We start from the raw sequence: 19658 nt of genomic DNA, 5'->3' as shown, positions 1-19658 counted from the left end.
GAAAACACACCCACAAGGTTATGAATGTGCTCAAAGACTTCTGAAAGATTTGATTATTTTAAGTCTTGGTTATATGTAAACTCAATTGCTTTTTTTAGCGTGAATGTAACGCAGTGAATCAGCGGCTGGTTCCTTTCCTGCATTGTACCATTATGTCATATTTAGCTGTGGTGCCTGGAGGCGTTGTGGGCCCCGTGGCCATGGGGGAGGCTCCCTGATTGCCCCAGAGAGCCTCCACAGTTCCGCCGGTGTTCTTAAGCAGATTTATGGAAGGGATTGCAGAGGCACTTTTGAAAGCACGAAGCGACGGCCGCGCTTTGTGATTCCGACGGAGAGGATTGATCCCCCGCCGCGCCGGTTCTGCAGGGCAGCACATCGGAGGTTGGGCTGGGCCTCGATAAGACGGAAAGGACTGTTGGCCAAGGAGAGTGTGGCCGGGGGGGTCGTAACTGTGCAGCAGAGTCTGATTCATCAACGTATACAGTTGAGATAAAGCGGAGAGCGGCGCGCCAGCTCGATTATCCGATGGCTCCTGCTGCATTAGAGGAGATGACACGCTACGTCGTCTCCGATGTGACCGCTGTGGCTTTTTTATGGGGTTTCTTCGAGATGAGGAGCTACCGAAATTATACTGCACTCTCTGTCACGGCTCACAAACTCGTATTTACCACAAAAGAGTGTGAGGTAAAATGTTCCACAGGCTGCTGGTTTGACCACCGCGGCTTTTTCCTCAAAATAACTGAATAATATTTATATTATTATTATTATTTATATTAAATAACTGAAATATATTTTATTGTTATGTTTGATAATTAAAATAGTTTGATGCCAAATGTGAACATTGAGGAGAAAACTATTTCCTTCAGTGTATTTTTTCAAATATTTTCACAATATTTGTGCCAATTCAAAAACCTACAAAATGCTTCTAAAATAAGAATATTATTGGCACAATCGAAGAATAGAAAAGGAAATCGGAATAAGAGATAATGCAGATAACGTAACAATGTGCATGTTAACAAATAGTATCGTATAATATGTATAAGCTTAGCTAATAGGAGACTTTTCTTCATAAATCTGCGGTTGGCGTGGACAAATACAGGAATGCATTCAAACACACAACGTAAAGTCTCTCCTTTTAGATGAGTGATCTCAACGTTTGTGCCTCCAGCTTTCTGAAAAACAGACTCGGAGATGGAAGAAGTGCTGAAGGTTGAAGAGAAGAGGATTCTACCGTATTAAAGCTCTGCACTACGGCTAGTATTAGAGCCTCCACAGGCTTCCACACCAAACACAGTGGGGACCGTCAAATCACAGCCCTGAAACCAACGCTTGTCCGTTGAAGGTCATGGAGCGGAGAGTATTTCTGCTCCAAAGACGGGCTCACTTGAATAGATGAATCACAAATGACTAAAGCGAAAGCTGGATTCTTTCTTTTCTCCCTTTTGCCTGCTGAGGTGAACCCGTAAAGCTTGGGAAGAGACCTTTACAAAAACAAAGAACGAAAAGCTTAACCTGAGCTTCTCCTGATATGATGTATTGGGGTCTGCTTGACGTTGCTGGTGAGATTCAACACGTCCATTTACAGTCTGCCTGAGTGAGTGAGCACACCGCGAGTTGTAGGAGGCTCCCTTGCATTACACGCGTTTGTATGTGTGCAGAAGCTGCTCATTAGCTGCCCGTTCCACTGCTGCCAACGCTGCAAGCTGTCCTCCTGCTGACCTCCACCAACGATTTGTTGATCACAAAGCAATGAGGGATCCGTATCCATATCCAATGTTTGTTACTGAATGTCAGCCCATAACGCTGCTTTCATAATACAAAGGCTTCTACAAGGTATTGATTGACAGGTCTAACAAAAAGTGAGAGAAGATCTGCATTGGTCAAGCATGGCCTGCTACATTAATACAATACCTTGGTGGTGTGATTAAATCCTTCCTTCTTGCTGTGAGCACTGCAGCCTTTTCATAAGGAAACTCGCGTTCTGTCATCTTTCCCTCCAAACCAAGGTGGTTTGGACAGAAGACCCCTTAAGCAGTCTCTCCCACTAAACACTCTCCCGGTAAACATCTTCTAAAAAAAACTCCCACTGCTCCGCGTAATTGTGTAGAGGAGATGATCCCATTCTATTTGTGTTAATGTACTCCCCAAGAACCTAAATCATTTGACAACTGAGCAAATACGTTTTGCACAAGGGCTACGCTAATTGAAGTCCAAGCAACTCCGCGTGAGGCGTACCAATCATAAAAAACAACAACATCATGAACAACTGCATGAATATTCAAGCTCAGCCAGGACAGGAGTACATGTCATCTTAATAATTGCTGCACGAAAGCGTCGCGACCAGCACGCCAATGGTCCCCAATCCCAGCAGCTCGTTATTGGAGAGAAGCCCAGTGGAGCTCGTTAGAGGATGAGGGGAGACACGGTAAATAAGGTTAATTGGCCGATCTGTCAGACCCAGGAAGATGCTCACGCTGACACGAAACAACCGGAACATGATTTCACCCTTTGCTCCCGTGGCCACCCTCCCTTGTTTCCCTTCATTAGCACGGAGGGTGTGACGCGCTAGCTGTCGTGCTGTAGGTAGTAGTCAAGGTGTGCTGTGTTCAAATCTGCAGGTGATATAATGGAGACATCCACCAGTGGGTTTAAACCTCTTTTTGTGTTTGGTCAAATAGCAGGCTGTCACATGCACTTCAATGATTGTTACTTTATGTCCTTCTAGGGTGTTTAGCATGAACGACACAGCTGTCAAATATAACCGGTAATAATACAACTGTTTACAATGTTTTTGCAAGCACTCATTGTGTCTGTGGGTCACGGAAAGACCGTGATTCTCACGAGAGATGAATAAAATGTGCCGTCTCGCTTGCATTAGGGTGGTGGTGTCAAAAAGTGAAAAGACAAAAAGCACTTGAAAGCCCCGGCGTCATGGAGACTGATAACGCGTGAGCCTCGCATGGGAGAAGAGGACAGGACAGCAATGCTCCTTCTGCTTTTGTACACAGGACGTCAGCAGCTCTCCTCCCGGCTCCCTTTTGTTTTTTGTGCAATCACTGTTATATCGTTGTGCTATTTGAAGGCCATTGTTTTGATTGTCCTCTTAAGCCGTCACATTTTTCGGTGGCCCTTGTCTACAAAAGACAGTTAATTAAAAGGTCTTATCTTGTGGGAAATGTATCCGTCATCGCCTTTGCTGAACCAATCACGACCCGGCAAGGAAAAAAAAAAAAAGGACTTCGGAAAGGATGCTTCGCCTCGTGTGTCTTGATTATCTGGAAACTGCTCCACCAAGATGGTGATTGCACAGAATTCACAGAGAAAATTGTCCATCGTGGACTGCTGCTGATAGGAGGGGGGAAGAGAAATCATTTGAGATTATCGTCTCTTAAACTGAACATGGACATTGGACAGATGGTAACAAGGGCATGAAAGAATATTCAAAAAACTGGAAAAAAGGTGTTCTATAACCATAAGTATAACTATATTAAAAACTGTTCCTAGCACTCCCAGCGACTGGGATGTTAGTGATGTTCATCCCAGATGATGATCTGGTCTACAGGTCCAGTCGTAAACGCTCCATTGCCTCTGAGTCTCTCTAGCCATTCCCTCATCCAGACTAAACCATGACAGAGATTACTTGAGGTCCTGCGTTGCTCCGTCTTGAAAGAGATTCCTTAAAGAAATCCTTTTGGATTTTCCAATCTGCATGTATGTTTCAGATCTGAAAGAAGAACATCTGTGGAGCGTCTCGTTTGGTGCGTGATGCAACCCCGGTATCAAATCGACAGAGAAAATAGTCCCTGTCCTGATTGAAACCACATATATGCTCTCAAATGACACGCTGGAACTTATACCATGTAAACCGTTTCCGAGAGTAGAAACTCTTTCCGAGTCTCTTTCCGATTTCCCCGAGTCTCGTAGAAGAATTAAAACAGGTATTGGTTCTCGTTTTACCTTCCATGGGTATGAGGTGGACCTTTCCTCATTAGCCGAATGTGCCTTTGATGTTAATGTATGCTGCCGGATCTCCTTGTCTCCACTGAGCCAAAGTAATGGATTTTGAACTCGCGATCAAAGCCCCCTCAAGAGTTCCTCCTCTCGCCTTCTAGCGTGTAATCCTTCTGCATTTAAGCAGTCCATGTTGAACAAACCACTTGGTGGAATCCTAAACGCTGTGCTTTGGTCTGCGACCTCCAGAAACCTGCTTTGGTAACGATATTGGAAGTATCATTCTTATATCAACTGTCAGGTGGTCGCTGCAATGGACAATGGACGTATTAACCCGTGTTCACTGTGATCCACACACAGATACTTTGACCTGTCATGTTCTCTGGAGGCCGACCTCAAAATGATGAGTCCCTGATGAACACCAAGTAGAACAACATCAGCCCCTTTATGTTGCATAGAAATGATGAATCAAGCTAAACATCCCTCATGCCGGATTCCAATCTAAATCGTGCCTTTATCAAGCGAGTGCCTTCCTTAATAAACACTTGTTCTGAGAAGTGGTACTTGAGTGTGACCTTGGGTGGTGATGTAATCGTCGATCCTTATATTTATGCACCCATCTCTCGACCGTGAGCCAGTTTATCCAAAGCATGTTCAAAGGACTTTACCGTCACCTGATGGGATGGGAGGAACAAAGACGCGTGAAATAGACCCTCGTTTAATCTCTAGTGGATTGAGGGGCATTCATCAATACGGCTATTATAGCACCAAGCAAGAGCTGCGAGACCGATAACAAATCAATAGTTGGCCAGACCTTCACTGAATACTTTGGCTGTTAGTTTGAATGTTTGCCTCCAAGCACTTGAAAAGCAAACTAAACAAACCATGAAAAGTCATTTTGCTTATTAATTATTTGAGCTGATATCAGGACTGGAGACAAATCGCAGCTAATGCCAAGACTTCTTTAAAACACAGAGTGATATGTTCATGTTTCATGCCACGAGAGTGACTTAGAGCTCCATTAACTTGCACGATAATTAATTTGTATTCTGAATATAAAGTTCTAATGAATGGATAAAATACATTGTGAAGCCACTGGATGAGCAGCGGCAGCGCCGTGCGAGCCGAGTCGTGCTGAGTCACTGAAATGACAGACGGGGAGTGACGATCCGTCAGCACGCTGCGTCGACAGTGGTCTTCTGTTTAAAAAGCTCACGTTTAGAAGATGGAAAAGGTCCTGCTCCTTCGCTGAGTGGGAGACGGTCAAGGTCACCGAGTAGATGGATCTGGCTCCATCCTCGTCGAGGCCACGTTCCTTTATACTTCCGTTCCACGTAATACACAATGCTGCATGGGAGTGATGAGTACTCTGGTCCACTCAGACGAAAACTGTTAAAGATGAGGTAGAATGAGTTGAGAGTCACCTCCAAACTGTCACAGATGCTTCAATCTCATCTGAACTGAACAGAATCAGTTCCATATTACAACATTCTGAAATAATCAAACGCTGAATTCACACGAACAAGCGGCTGCTTGCGGCAGCAGACGGGCGAAGCCTCAAAAGTGTCACGTCATCCCGGGCCGGTGCTCCTCCTCCAGCGCCGGCCTCTCCGAACCTCTGGAAGAAAGCGCCGGCTCCCGGCGGATGCTGCCACTGTTTTCCAGTCGGCCTAAAATGGAACGCCGTGGTGCTATTCATCACATCCTGCTCAATTATGAATGTCTGAAAACGTGAACGCGCCGCAGTGATACATTTGCGGGCGACAGGAGGAGAAAGAGCCGTGCTCGGAAAGCCGCAGCCAGCCATGACACCAGCAGAACTTCAGGAAGGATTGTTGGAGAGAAAATCCTTTCTCACGTTGAAAAAGATTCTCTGCCTTCACGATAAATCTGAATCCCACACGCTAAAGTATGACATTGATTCTACAGCGGGTGCTTTATATGCAACAATACCGTGAAACATTGCTGAGCTGGTGGGCGTGAGTAATAACGCCTTTTTAAAAGACGATGCATTACGGCACATGCAGCGCTCTGGTTCACTTTCTTTTTTGATGATTTAGAATACGGCTAAATAATCATGGCAGATTTATTATTCCAGTCATTGTCCTCTGGTAATAACAGTGGCTCAGCCGAAGCCATTGGGGCTCCCAGACTTAATTACCCGAGCGCTCGTTGTCTGAGGAAGCTCAATGGAAGATCTAAAGCAGCCTTAGATGTGTCCGATCTGATCTTCTAACTGTGATGGGATCCCACTTCCTTTATGGCTCTAATTACTGAAATTAGATCTCCAGCAGAGGTCTACGGCGTGGAGCGGCAATAGGCGGGCCCTTTATCTCTGCGACCGTCCTTTTGTTCCGTCTCACAAGCCATGTTTTATTTTGGGGAGACGCCTATTTCCTGGTGCGAAACAACGGCTGCTCCTGGGCTGCAGCGCATGGCGTCCAGCGGTGAATCACAGCGTAGGAATGTGTTATTTCGTGTGGTCTGTATTCTATTATTGATATCGTTCCTGTGAGAAATATTTGGCCCTAACTGGCTCCTATTTCCAATATGAATAATAAGGAGCAGGCCGGGCCCTGGGGCATTAATGGTGGCACTAGTCCTTGACCTGAGAGAGAGAAACCTTGGTATAAACTCAATCACATGGTCTCGTTATGGCACAGTTACATAATTAGAACCAGAAATCTCCGGCTTCAGACTAGATTCAGCCTCGGAGGTGAAGCGTTTTAATGAGATACTCCGAGGGCCAATCAGGAGCGTGCTCCCTGCTGACTTAAGAGGTGACACAATTTGCATGCCAACATTTTATTTAAAAAAGGTTTTTAAATAATGCCAGCTGTTTATTGGCCACTAATTTGTGTTTTTAAATGAGATCAAATCAGAGCTAGACTGCAACATCGCACACAGAGTCTAGGCGTATTTTCTTTTAGTGGTTATTATGCACAGTACCAAAAAGTCCAGAACGAACCTCAGGAACCAACCAGCTGTGTAGAAAAGCTCATTTTGCACCAGCTGAATGAAGAGATTTACAAGGAAATGTGCCATCTGTACTTGAGAAAAGATCTACCAGCTTTGCCTTCAGCCAACAATGGTTGTCAATCTTTGGAAAGCTGTTGCAAAGATGGTTGATTTTTTTGAGGATAGTGGAACATGGTTATAGTAGTTATAACAGTGTAGCATACATGTTCCAGTTACATTTGTATACCTGTAAGTTCTATTCCTGAATGAATAGGAATCCCAAGCCTTGACAATCCATCTTAAATGTTGATCCGTCTTCCAAAGATGGCTTTTCCTCTCCAAAATGAGGGCGAAAGACCATCTCATTGTTTAATATTTGATTAAACGATGCTTTCAGCTGCCCATTAATTCCCTGAGCTGCTGTGCAGAGTTCCTTGTTCACGGACACACATGATTCAGCTAAAGTCTTGGCAGGGAGTCAGTTAAATGCTCTCAGCGTAGATTTTTATTTATATTATCTAGAGGCATGTTTAGAGCACACAGTTTTATTCCATCTCTTAATCCCCCTTTTCGTCTTGCTATTTGGAGAAGTCACAATGGCAAATAACCACTGGGAGTCTTGTGGGAATGAGTTTTAAGTTTTTTTCTTTTCCCAAGAGACCAGAATTAGGCCGTTCATCATGAGGAAGAAAGACCTCCATAGCAGTGAGAGCAAATGACCTCTAAAATGTGAGGTTTTACTGGTACAATCCGCACATATAACCCTCTAGAACCATGTTGAGACCTCGAGCTATACCTTTGTCTTCTTTACCTAATAACGACATGAGAGGAAATAACCCCCAAGAGAGAAAATGCATTTGGCTCAGCAGTTGGAACGTGAAGCAGAGAAAGCTTTAATTGTAGTTTGGAGCTGTGCGTAGTGAAATTGTAAATACTGGAAGTACGCAGCGAGCAAATACACATGACTGTTCTATCAATCATGTGGCTTTTCAACAGCAGCCTTCTCGGGACAACTTATTGCTTCCTCATGCTTTCTTTTAGCATAACTAAAACAACAAAATGTATTTATTCAGCTATTTATTAGTTTGTGGGGAAAAGTACATTTTCAATAAAAAAGGTATTACTGATATATGTTTATCATAGACCACAGCTGACTTATCATTCTAAATGTCTCCCACAGTGGAAGACTTTGGAGAATTGATGGTATCAATATCAAGAGGAGTTTTTTTTTCCTTCCCTCTGGGATTGAGTCAGTACTATTTTCTCCTGAGAAAAGCCAGTAGGTATGAAATCAAAGTCTCCCTGTTGTAGAGCTATATGAAGGAATAACATGTCTGTTGCCCCAAGCTAAGTTATGCCTTGTTGCTTCTTTCATCCAAGCTCCTTTGGTTGACTTTAGATGAAAATAAAATGAGTAATTTGGGTTTTTCTGTGGACACGTTTAAAGGATCAATGAGATGAAATGCTCATATCATGCTCACATCATGCCGCATGCCTAAATCCTGCAGAGACACGTTTGTCATGTGGCGAGAAAAGGAAAAGGGGGTGACCGCGGCGGATGGAGTCGAGAGGGTGTGCCAGGAACCGCAGGGTTGGCGGTTGGAACCCCGGCTGCTCCAAGTGTCCCTGAGCAAGACGCCTAACCGCTAACTGCTCCCCGGGTAAAACGTAAAAATGCAATGTAAGTCACTGTAAGATAAAAGCGTCAGCTAAATGACACGTAACTGGATCCAATTGAAGGGAGCAATCCCACAATGTTTTGGCTGAAGACTCCAAAGGCATCTGGCACAAGCTGAATCCTTTCTTTCAATATCATTAGAAATGAACAACCACTCAAGTTGATTGATTTTAGAGCAATCTGCTGCTAAGAGCCAAAAAAGGGGGGGCCAAAGGATTCATGGTCGAGTCTGTGCGCGACACACATTAATAAGCAATGAAAACCAAAAGCGGAGTTTCACCACCTTGTGATCAAAACTTGGACCAAGAAAGAAGCAATCACAAACAGTGCGATGCAGCCAGAGCCCTCGGAAACCAGCCAGCAACAAATACCAGCACGCTCGTCTCATTTCCCCACTGCAGCAAAAACAGCAGGCCCAGTGACAGCAGGGAGAAAATAGCAGTTAGAAAAGAGGAAGAGCAGGTGGGCCTCCGCTAAAAGGAGCAGTCAAACCTGCGTTTGGTTAACTGTGGGGTGTGAAGCCTGCCAGGCCATGCACGCCTTCCCCATAGACGTCCATGGCCACAGTGGAGATGGTAGGGACTCACAGCAGAATACTTTGTGACAGCAGAATAAGGGGAGGTAAGATCCCTTGTGCAGACAAACAAATAATAATGCAGACGTTTTAGGACTTCTTAAATGACACGTTTTCAGAAACTAGTTCATTTAAAATGAAATTAATTTCTCCCCAAACATGTAATTTAAGTAATTTGCTTTCTCCGACAACATAACAATACTTTTTCGCTGTCTATTATTTTTTTTTTGGAAACAAAACTTTTGGAATCCACAAAACAAGCACATGTGTGATAACCACGTTAATCCTGCCGTCTGAGGAAGTTTAAACTCACGCATTTTGTGACTTCTGAGTGTCCGTGACACAACAGGGCCACAGGAAACGCCCCGTCCCTTCAAACTCTGCTTCTTCCACTCAAACTTCACTTTGAAGTCCAGTCAGGGGATCAAGCTGAACATTTTAAGTAGTTAATCCCTCGTTTTTAGTCCAACGCACAGTATCCGCTTAATATTTACCGCAGAGGTTTCTAATTGTCCTCTTTACTGGTTCACACTGGAAGTACCACACTGATATTTGATGTGACCACCAGAGAGACGTATGGTGCATGTGGAGAAATTGGGGAATGGTGGAAAATGCTGTGAAATGATAGAATTAGCATACCTTTGAAATGAAAAAAATAGAATCCCTTTTTTAGCAACTGCGAGGTCATGGTGGTAGTTTAATTAAATTTGCTGTCCATAAAGTTTTTGAGGAACATTATGCAAATTAGATTTTAATTATTGCCCATTCGGAATGTCATCAAAGTGCTCGTCTAAAAAGGGGATAGAATTCCTACAGCCGTCCTGATTTGATTTCACCGACCCTGCATTTCCTCCCACGAAGAAGGAAAAAATAAAAAAAAGTAGATGAATTGAACTAGTTACGGTCCAAAACTACTGTGAAAACTTTTTCCAAGATATTGCCGTCTTGTCTTCCAAAAATAACTATAAGTGACTTTAACACCCACTGGTTTGCTAAGCTGCAAAGACTGACATCAGCTTCGATGTGTTCATTAGCGCTTAGACACATTTCCAAATGTTAGGTCATTAAAAATAATAACACATGCAGGTAAACTTTGCATCGCACTGCATATATTACGCTAAGAAATCAGAATTGTTACATCTGAATATATATATATATATATATATATATATATATATATATATATATATATATATATATACAGAAAAACATTTATGTCGGACATTTTGTAGTTTTGCATTCATATGTTTGACTCGTATTCTAAATGCTGGTTTGTTTCATCACACTACAGACCTGTCGGCACATTTTCAGCATTTAGAGCCCTCAACCTTCAGCCGATTTGAGGCCCGTGGAAGCGTCTCACGGGTGAAATTATGCTGGTCAAAAGGGCCCTGATTATGATTGCACACTTAGAAAATCAAATATTGGCTGAAGCTTCCATCCTAGTTGAAGGTGATGACACATCCTGGGACCTTAATCAAATATTGATTGTGTACAGTAGCGAAGGCGAAACTGCTGAGAAAATCCCAAATCTTTAGCGGGGAATCTGCGGGGAGGCATCCCTCCATTATTGAATTGACCTGTCTTGACTGAGATCAGCTCTCCGGTGACGCTCCGACGGGTCCTCTTAGAAAGAGGCTGCCAGTGGAAGCAAGGACAACTTTTTATTCCATTCATTAGCGGCTCGCGCTGAAAGCAGAATCCGTCGCTGTGAGGACCACGGACCTGGAACAGGTCCTGAAGGCTTCCGTCAGCCAAGACGATGCTTCAGCTGAATAAAATGCATCTCTGAAGCTTCAGAAGGCGTTGGTGAACATTTAGAAAAACGCCTATCCACTTCATAATATAAGTACTAATACTAGTAAATATTAGGGACAGTTTTCCTAAGATGTGTCTATGCACAGGGCCAATATTCTTTCTGTGTCAACGGCTTTTAAACTTTGTCTTTGTCACTTACTTGGCGTGTTTGAAGCGTTTTTTGGCAGAGAGCATGAGCCTAGATGTGGTTTCTGTGTCTATGAACACATTGGTATGCCACAGAAATGGATCAACAGCAGGAAGCCTTGAGCGGCCGTTCTCACGAGGCCTTCATTATGTGGAGACCTGCGGTAATTAATGAACGAACAACCACCTTTGCGCTTCGTGAATTATGTGGCGAGAAAAAGGGAATCCACCAAAACCACCGATGTTTGGCCTCGATGCAGCAGATCAACATTTGTTTCCGTGTGATTTACAACAAAAAAAGTCACAATTTCCATGAATAATGCATCACTTGAGCATACATTCTTTTATACCAGGGGACAAAGAGAAGCAGCAGGTCTACAACTGAAAGGAAAATAATACGTTACACTCCAAAGATAGAACATAATTATGTCAAGAATGAAGTCTCCTCCACAATACATATATTCCAAACAGAGGGGGCTTTCAATTTAAAACTGCAATGTTAGAATCAGAAGCCCCCCAGTGTGTTTTGTTTACTCTCCTTGCAGTCACGGCTGGACGGGTGCAGAGAAGGAAGAGGTGGCATTCCCGTAATTAACACAAAATCAATTTAATGTGTGGGATTTTGGATAATTTTTTTGTCAACTTGTCAGTGGAAACAAAAGGTCAGGAGAAAGCCAATAAAAGTCCATATGTCTTCAGGACGTTGGATGTTTTGGATGAATCTGTCACACACAGTTTCACAAAGTTTGTCCCTGTAGATATTACTTTTTTAGTAATATACACCGGCTGCCAATCCAAACCAGCTGCCAATCCAATTTCGATATGGTGGGAGAAGTAAAGAAAAACATGGAATGTCTTCAGGAAAAGGAAGTCACCGCTGGCTCTTCTTACAGTTTATGAAAAACCCTTTCCCAAAAGGCTTCGACGTCCACCCTGCACTTCCTGTGAACTGAGCCCTAAAAGAAGTAAACGCATGAAACAGATAAATAAGTAAACGCACACTCACATTTATATTCTCTGTCTGTACAAACCCGCCTCCTCCCACATTGTTGGGACCAGCTTCAAACAAGGTGAAAAGATACATCTCTTCAAGACTTCAAAAGTGCATTTGATATCTCAAGCTGGACATTTGGCACATTAATAATTGACCGTGTGATTTTATTATTTAAAAATGAACGGATGTGCCTTCTTCCAGGACTGTTTCCCTTTTTCATCGTCTCCGGGTCCAACAGACGGCAACACGCGAGAACTAAAGGGGAAGCTGCCACTCTGCTATACGCTGCTGCTAAGAGGACCACAATGCATCTGGTCCCCTCTACCATGGTGGTGGGAGGTGATCAAAGGGCTGTGATGGTGAATGACCCCCCTCCTGCCTCCTCTGTACCAATGCAGGAGGACGGGACACAGCTGCCCTGTGTCACTCATGCGATGAGTGCATTGGTCGCAATAAAGAGCCAAAATACTGAAGTCAAAGCTTCCACTATTTGTCTCCTAGTTGCAGATCATCACATCGCCTTGGAAACGCAGACAGCAATGGGCAGCAGGAACCTTTTTGTTAATTGACAGTGACTAACATTCCCATTGCTGTGCTGCAGAGGAGCTCTGAACAACACGCTGGATTCCGTCGAGAAGGCGAGTGACTCCGAGCCGTTTTCCGGGGAGCAGCGAGTGCTGCGCCGGACCGCCAGAGGTGAAAATGGATGGAACGGAGTGTGGGACTGCACTTCCCTGCAGGAGAACATTAATCTCTGAACATCTGCGCTGAATGAAACAGGACCTATCAAATATGTATTAGACTCACTGTGTGTTGTTTGGGATTCATTTACTTTACAGATTGTGCCTGAACATATTTGTTTGGAGGTATTTGTTTTATTTGGATTCTTTTCACGGTGGTACATGATCTCCGAGGGCAGATCTCATCTTTCTTGTCTCCTTTCACCTGGACTTTAGTATTATTGATTTATTTTCCATCTGATTAGACGCTCTCTCCGTTTGCTGGAGGAGCCGGTAGATTGCCCCGTTGGCCGCTTCCCCTCAAAAGCACCACATAAATTAACCATGAGTGGAGTGGTTTTGATTAGAGGAGCAACACAATCAACCGGCAAAAAGCTGGGAGAAAAAGTCACCAGAGATTTGCACCAAACCCCCCACTGAACTATGGAGACTGCAGAGAGGTGGAGCCTGCAGCTCGGAGCACAATGAACCGGCATCAAGGGAGCTTCATGTGTGTGCTTCGTGATACATATTCACTTCAGGGTGGTGGGCTTTTTTGAGTAAAACCAAGCCAATCAAACGTTCTCAAACATGTTGTTCTCATTTTTTTTCAGCTTCAATAAATATGTCCAATGCTGCATTTTTAAAGTGTGATAGAAAACCTAATATTTCTGTAGAAATCCTTATACACGGCCCCATTCAATTAGCTGAGATAAATAAAAACAACAGGCCGTCGTGGTTATTACTGTGCATCTGCATTTGCTTCTCCCCTCCGTAATGCAATGGGACTCCTCTCCTGTCTGAGATGTGTTCCATTACCACGGTTCCTCACACTTCTGAAGTAACACATTGTGGCCTCGCTGACGGAGACCAATTAGTGAGCGTGAGGGGGTGAACAGCTTGAGGACCTGAGGCTGCCAACACGGCTATTTAGTGCCTGTTGGAGGAAACCATTTGATAATGACTCAACGCCGCCACGAGCTCAGCCCTCTAATGACCGGACCCCTCGTTGGGAACGCCGCACCTGTTCACGGGAGCTCGCAGAAAGGTCGGCGCTCCGCTGCTGCGCCGCGACGCCCACCGCTCAAAAGGTGTTGCACTTAACGGGCCCCCCAGCTGTGGCTGTGGACGCTTCCTAGAAGAACTCAGCATCCACGTTCGTTTGTCTTCGGGTCAGCCGGAATGGGCGGACACACGCAGATTCAAATCTCTCGGGAGATCTCGCCCGCAGAAAGAATGAAAAAACGTCATTTCCTTTGGTAGGAGAGAAAAAAAGTTGAAGATGTCCTTTGCGTGTAATAAGATCACACAGAGTATTTTCTCAAAGAGCCTGAACATCCAGAGCTTGTTTCCCTCTTACTACGATACACAAATGTGTGTCAGTGGGAAAGTACTGTGAAAGATGCTCACAGCCGAGGACCACATCAAATGATATCCCACTATTAGCGAACACATTCAGAGGCAACACAAAGTCCCTGTAGCCTCTGGTGGAGATTACAGAAAGAAATGGGGGGCATTTCTAGCAAAGCACCCACACCATCCGTGGTATTTTTGTTTTTTATTTAATTTTGCAGATTTCCCTGCAGGAATGATGGAAGAATATCCTTTTTTCTATTTGCCACACATGCTGACCACTGATAAACAGTGTGTGTCTAATAGATTGGACGAATCAGTCAGCCTTCTGAGCGAATCAAGCCACACGACGACATGCTTCCCATCGAGTTTGGGGGGAAAATATGTTTTGGGACGAGGTTTTAATTTGTTCAGACGGATGTGGCTCAAATAAAAAAAAGCTGGCAGCGGAAGAACCAGCGGCATGTACTTTATAAGTTCTACTGCTGGAATAAAGCAGGTGATACGAGTTCTGATTCCCTAAACCTCAGGGCCCATTGTTACGAATATTCTTTTGTCCCTGGTGGAAACAGCTGAATGAGAAGGTGGAGGCGGTCATCCGCTCGTACTGGCGTCATCGTTTAAAGAAGTCGGTGTCCTCCGCTCTCGTTATCTGTTTCTCCCCGTGTGTGCATGCTAACACATCCAGCTGAATATTAATAGACGCCCTGCTTGCCAAGTTTGTCGGATGCAGCAGTGCTACAACAGCATCATTCTGGCTTTAATGACTCGGTGCCAAATGAATTAGACTGACAGCAATTTATTGACCCAATTTTGAAACAGAATTGCTGGAATCATCTTCAGTAACAAATTGGGCGCTAGCTGCTGCAGAGCTACCTCGTGGGTCGGGTGTATGAAAGGTAATAAATAATGTGCAGGGATTATTTAAAAGTTCAGTCGAGCTGAACGGGGACAAATATTTTTTAATGTTTCTACTGTCTCAAGAGAAAAACTGAATTTTTATTGTGATATTTATTGCACATTAAATACCATACAGCCAGAAATGAAACAAAACGTGCGTCATTAGCAGGACGTTTAGGACGCAGCTTCCTGGACATAATGCATTAAATAGATATTTGAATAACTCAAGCGTGGTATATGCTCTCATAGTGTGACAGCTGGCCAAGTGATTGTCACTGCTACTGAGCCATTCATGTCTTCATATCTTCGACTTTCTTGACTTCACATGAGGAAAACCTCTTACATCTTTGCATGCAATATATGCTGAACTCATTTTAAGTCTGCTTTATTCATATTAATACAACACAAGACCCAACCGGAGCCTGGAGCTTTAATGTTGTACTTTGGCTGAACGCTGAAGCATCCGCTCAATGTCAGTCAATGCAAACACGCTCACAAACAACACTTTGGCAGTCCTGCTGAATTTGCCTTGTTCAGGCACGTGATAGAATATCACTGGCAGCGCGAGAGGACAAATTGTGTTTAAACACATCTGTTGATTGGCCACACCGTGGGAATTCAGAGAATAATAACCCAGTGTGTGTGTGCGTGTGTTTGGGGGGGGCGGGGGGGGGTGAGGGGGGGAGCAGGGGGGATGAAGGGATCTAAATCCGTGCAAACAGGAAAGCCGTTTCCCTGGCATCGCTCTCCCCTCAGAGATTACACGTCTAACGTTTTCATCATAACATCCAGGTTGGCTGGCCGCCGCTAACAGGACAGACCTCAGTGCTCATCGCGTCGCGGCCAGAAAAACCCACCACGACCGCGTCCTCCACACACCGACACATCCTAACGAGCAGGATACTCAACAGGGTGCCGTGGGCTGCAGGCAGGTGCACGGCGTGGAGAAGGTAATATAGTGGAGCTGCAGAGCTCCACACAGAAAACCCCCCCCTCTCCGCCCCCCCAAACGGCGGTTCAACCCGTCCTCATTCTCCCGCTCAATATACCTCCACCTCTGCAGGCGAGAGCCCGGGCAACAGCCCCTTCGTCTCTCCACACTATTTAATACGCTGCTTCCTTCGCCCACTCCCACACCGGGCCGCCGCCGCCGAACGCTCGCCTGACAACACCTCCCTCGGCCTTTGCAGCGGGCGAGTAATATGGGCTCATCTCGCCCCGTGGCGCCGACAGCGGTGGGCTTGTGTCGGCCAGAAGTGATTACTGCCGGAGATTGCTGATCAAATTGTCAAATGATCCCCAAACTTTGAGAGCGGTTTCACTGCTACCCGCAGCCGACACGTGACCCCATTCCACCGGCGGGGGGCGGGGGAGGGGGCGCTTCGCCAGACGAAGCCTCATCACTAAATCAAATTGCATCGCGAAACCAATATTTTTCAGCCATGAAAATAAATCCAGTGCTCAGTAAACTGGACGAGAATCATTCTTCCACTTGTTGTTATCTCTGGCTGGCTTTTATCGTCAGCTTGTGGGGAAAAACAGCATCAGGAGGACGCGCGGCCGGCCGCTCTCAAATAAGGGTTTTTTAATCTCCTTCATTAGCTTGGCACTACAGCTTTGAGAAACTGATTAGACGACTCACTCGTCGCGCCGCGGCTGATTGTTGTTTCGCGACAACCTGTGCTGCGGCGGCCATTGTTGAGAGCGAGCGTTCGGCTCGCTCCGCTCAAGCGACTCTCTGGAACGCGCGGCTGTTTTTAATTACCGCTCCATTCTGATCAATGGACAATCAGTATTCAGTATGGGACTTTTCCCGTGAAGAAACACTCGGGCTCGCTGCGCCACCGGGTCTTGATTGTGAAGAGCCTGTTTACGTGAGCGGGCTTAATCAAAGATGCTTTGGCTCTGATTTAAGACTTGGAACGGGAATGAGCTGTCAGAAGGTGAAGCACTGCTGCGAGGAGAAGTTAGACACCGAGACCGGTTCCCCCGATAGCCGGACTGCTTCGTCCATGATCCCTGTTCCTCTTGGAGATGCCGTCATCCATGCAATGCATTGATGCCATGTCATATGCAATGCGTTTGTCGAGTCCTCCCTGATGCTTCACGGTCATTCACTCCTTTCAAGAACCAGGTGTGCTTGTTCTGAAGGACCCTGCAAGCAGGAATCAGGATGCACGGACGCGGTGCACGTGCGGCCGGGCTGGTAATTGAAGTCCGTCGGCGAGGAGGCGGCAGACCCGGGGGCTCCAGATGCCGTCTTGTGGGCCAGGCCTCCCCCAGGACAGGCTGCTCGCGCCTTGAGCTGCATCAGCCGGCGAGAGGGCCGAATGGTGATTGCATTAACGTTGCCCATTAATAGGAACTCCACCTGGGGCCTTGTTGTCCTGCCGCACATCTCCATCCAGCCCCAGCACCCCCCCCAACCCTCCGGTCCATCCGTTTCATGCTCCAGAAAAATAACGAGTGGAAACGGAGAAAATGAATCAATTATTAGTGGGAGACGTGAATATTTCAGCTCCATCAATGTCTTTCCTCCACCCAGGCTGATGAGATGTAATACGCTCCGCTCGCTTCTGAAGCACTGGGAAACAGAATAAGGGAAATGATCATGAACAATGAATCCATGTCCTTTACTATACACGAGCGTCAGTGGACACACGTTATACAAGGACACATCTTTTACTGACTAAAATGCTTTAAGGTGAATCATCTGCTGAGGGGTTGAAGATTTGGACGTTTTCCTGCCTTCTTTCTTATGTAAAGTTATTAAAAGAAAGAGAAGAAAAAAGAAAATTGTCCTCCTCTGTTGGCCAATTAAAGCTAAATGATATACAAACGAATGCAATTCATTTCAAATTATTGCCGTGCATTAGTTTTACGGTGCAGGCCCTCCCTTCGTCAACTATTAATTAAAAATCATAAACAATATTGCAATAGCTGAATCCAATATGTGGATGTGGCTTTGTCCTCTTAAACCCATTAAGTTGCAGTACAGTCTACAATAAAATACTCCTTTTCCCTGTTGATGTTTTCGAACTCCTCAGGTGGGAGGAAATAGATGTGAGGGCACTTGAGGAGATTCAGTTCTTCTTGTCAGCGACTAAAAGCCACTTAAGGAACTGCAGACTGCATTTTCACGGCCTGCTTCTACTTAAACAACCCTATAAAAGCAGAACCTATCAGCCATTATATGACGTTGATTCGTCAGTTAGGCACAAACACAACAAACGGGTCGTCGAGGCCGCGGGCCGATGTTTCCTGTTTCTGTTCCAGAAGGTTATGTTCTCACAGCCGGCGCCCCCAACAATGTCGGCGGCGCCGTGTAACGTATCATGACCTTCAATTAAAGTCATTCAATCCTTTGTGTGGACTGAAGCCAATGTGGTGTTTGTCTCCCTCTCTCGCCCGCCCTCCCTCCCTCCCTCTCTCCTCTCCATGTCCTGCAGCCGTACTTCCGCGGGACACTTCTGCGTGGCGTTCGGCAGTTGGTCGGTCTGAAATGCCCTGATTGACGCCTGACTCGCAGCATCCGTTCCACCTCTTGCTTAGCTGAGCCCGTGCCAAGAGGATTAAAAATTGAGTCCTCCAGGGCCACGGCGTGCCATCTGGACAGGCTTGATCTGGGAGCGTGGTTGTCAGCCAGGAATGCTGAGTGCATAAAATACTGAATAACTACATCAGATGCAGCTTTCAGCTTTTTCTTCAGCGTTTAAAAGTGTCATTGAGCGTTCTTATTTCTCACATTGCGTCCTCCTGACACGTCTTGCTCCGAGATTATTTGTTTTCGTTTGATTTGTGGGTTTTGTTTACGTTCTTCTGACAAAGGAAATGCGAAGATGTGGTAAATCGTTATTTAAAATGTCTTTTCTTGTCAAACTCTCGATATTATTTCTGTATTTCAAGGTGTCCAGAGAAAGACGATAATCCATCTTCACAAGTCAATGTGGAAAATTGATTTTGATTTCACTTTAATGACGATAACCAGATGTCTCCACTTTTCACGTAATCTTAAGCAAAGCGAAGTAAATGTATTTTTGCCAACTGTGAGACATGTCCATGAAATATAGCGAGGAATAAATGCTAATTTCTCAATAACCTTTTCCATAGAGTGATGTGTGCCACCTTTGATCCGCCCATCACATCAAGATCTCATTTTAAAGGTCAAGACTGGAGGTTGCTCCTCAAAACGCCACAGAGATGCAAGATCATCCCAGTGTTCTGTGAGACCAAGTAATGCAGGTAGAAGCCATTCAATCTGCGAAAACATAATATGAAAGAATTTAGGTCACCGTCAGCGACAACTGCCAGACTTCAGAGGGACCCGTAGTTTTGATGTTCTGCTGATGCAACTCCTTCTCTGATGGGAATAGCGGGGGAGGTGTTGGCTTTCTTTAAAAGCTATTTTTCTTTGAGAGCTTAGGGGTATTAGCGGGAACCAGATGATACCCCCGGGCAAACCTCGGCCATGCCCCTAATCCCAATTTACAGCCAGTAAAGTTCCTCAAACTTGACACAAAAACAAACAAGGACCAAATACTGGTATAAATACTCCCCATAAAGATCAATACAGCAGTATAACATATG

The sequence above is a fragment of the Gasterosteus aculeatus genome, chromosome 21 (genome assembly GCF_964276395.1).
Source record: "Gasterosteus aculeatus chromosome 21, fGasAcu3.hap1.1, whole genome shotgun sequence".
Taxonomy (NCBI): domain Eukaryota; kingdom Metazoa; phylum Chordata; class Actinopteri; order Perciformes; family Gasterosteidae; genus Gasterosteus; species Gasterosteus aculeatus.
Note: the sequence above shows the minus strand (reverse complement) of the source record.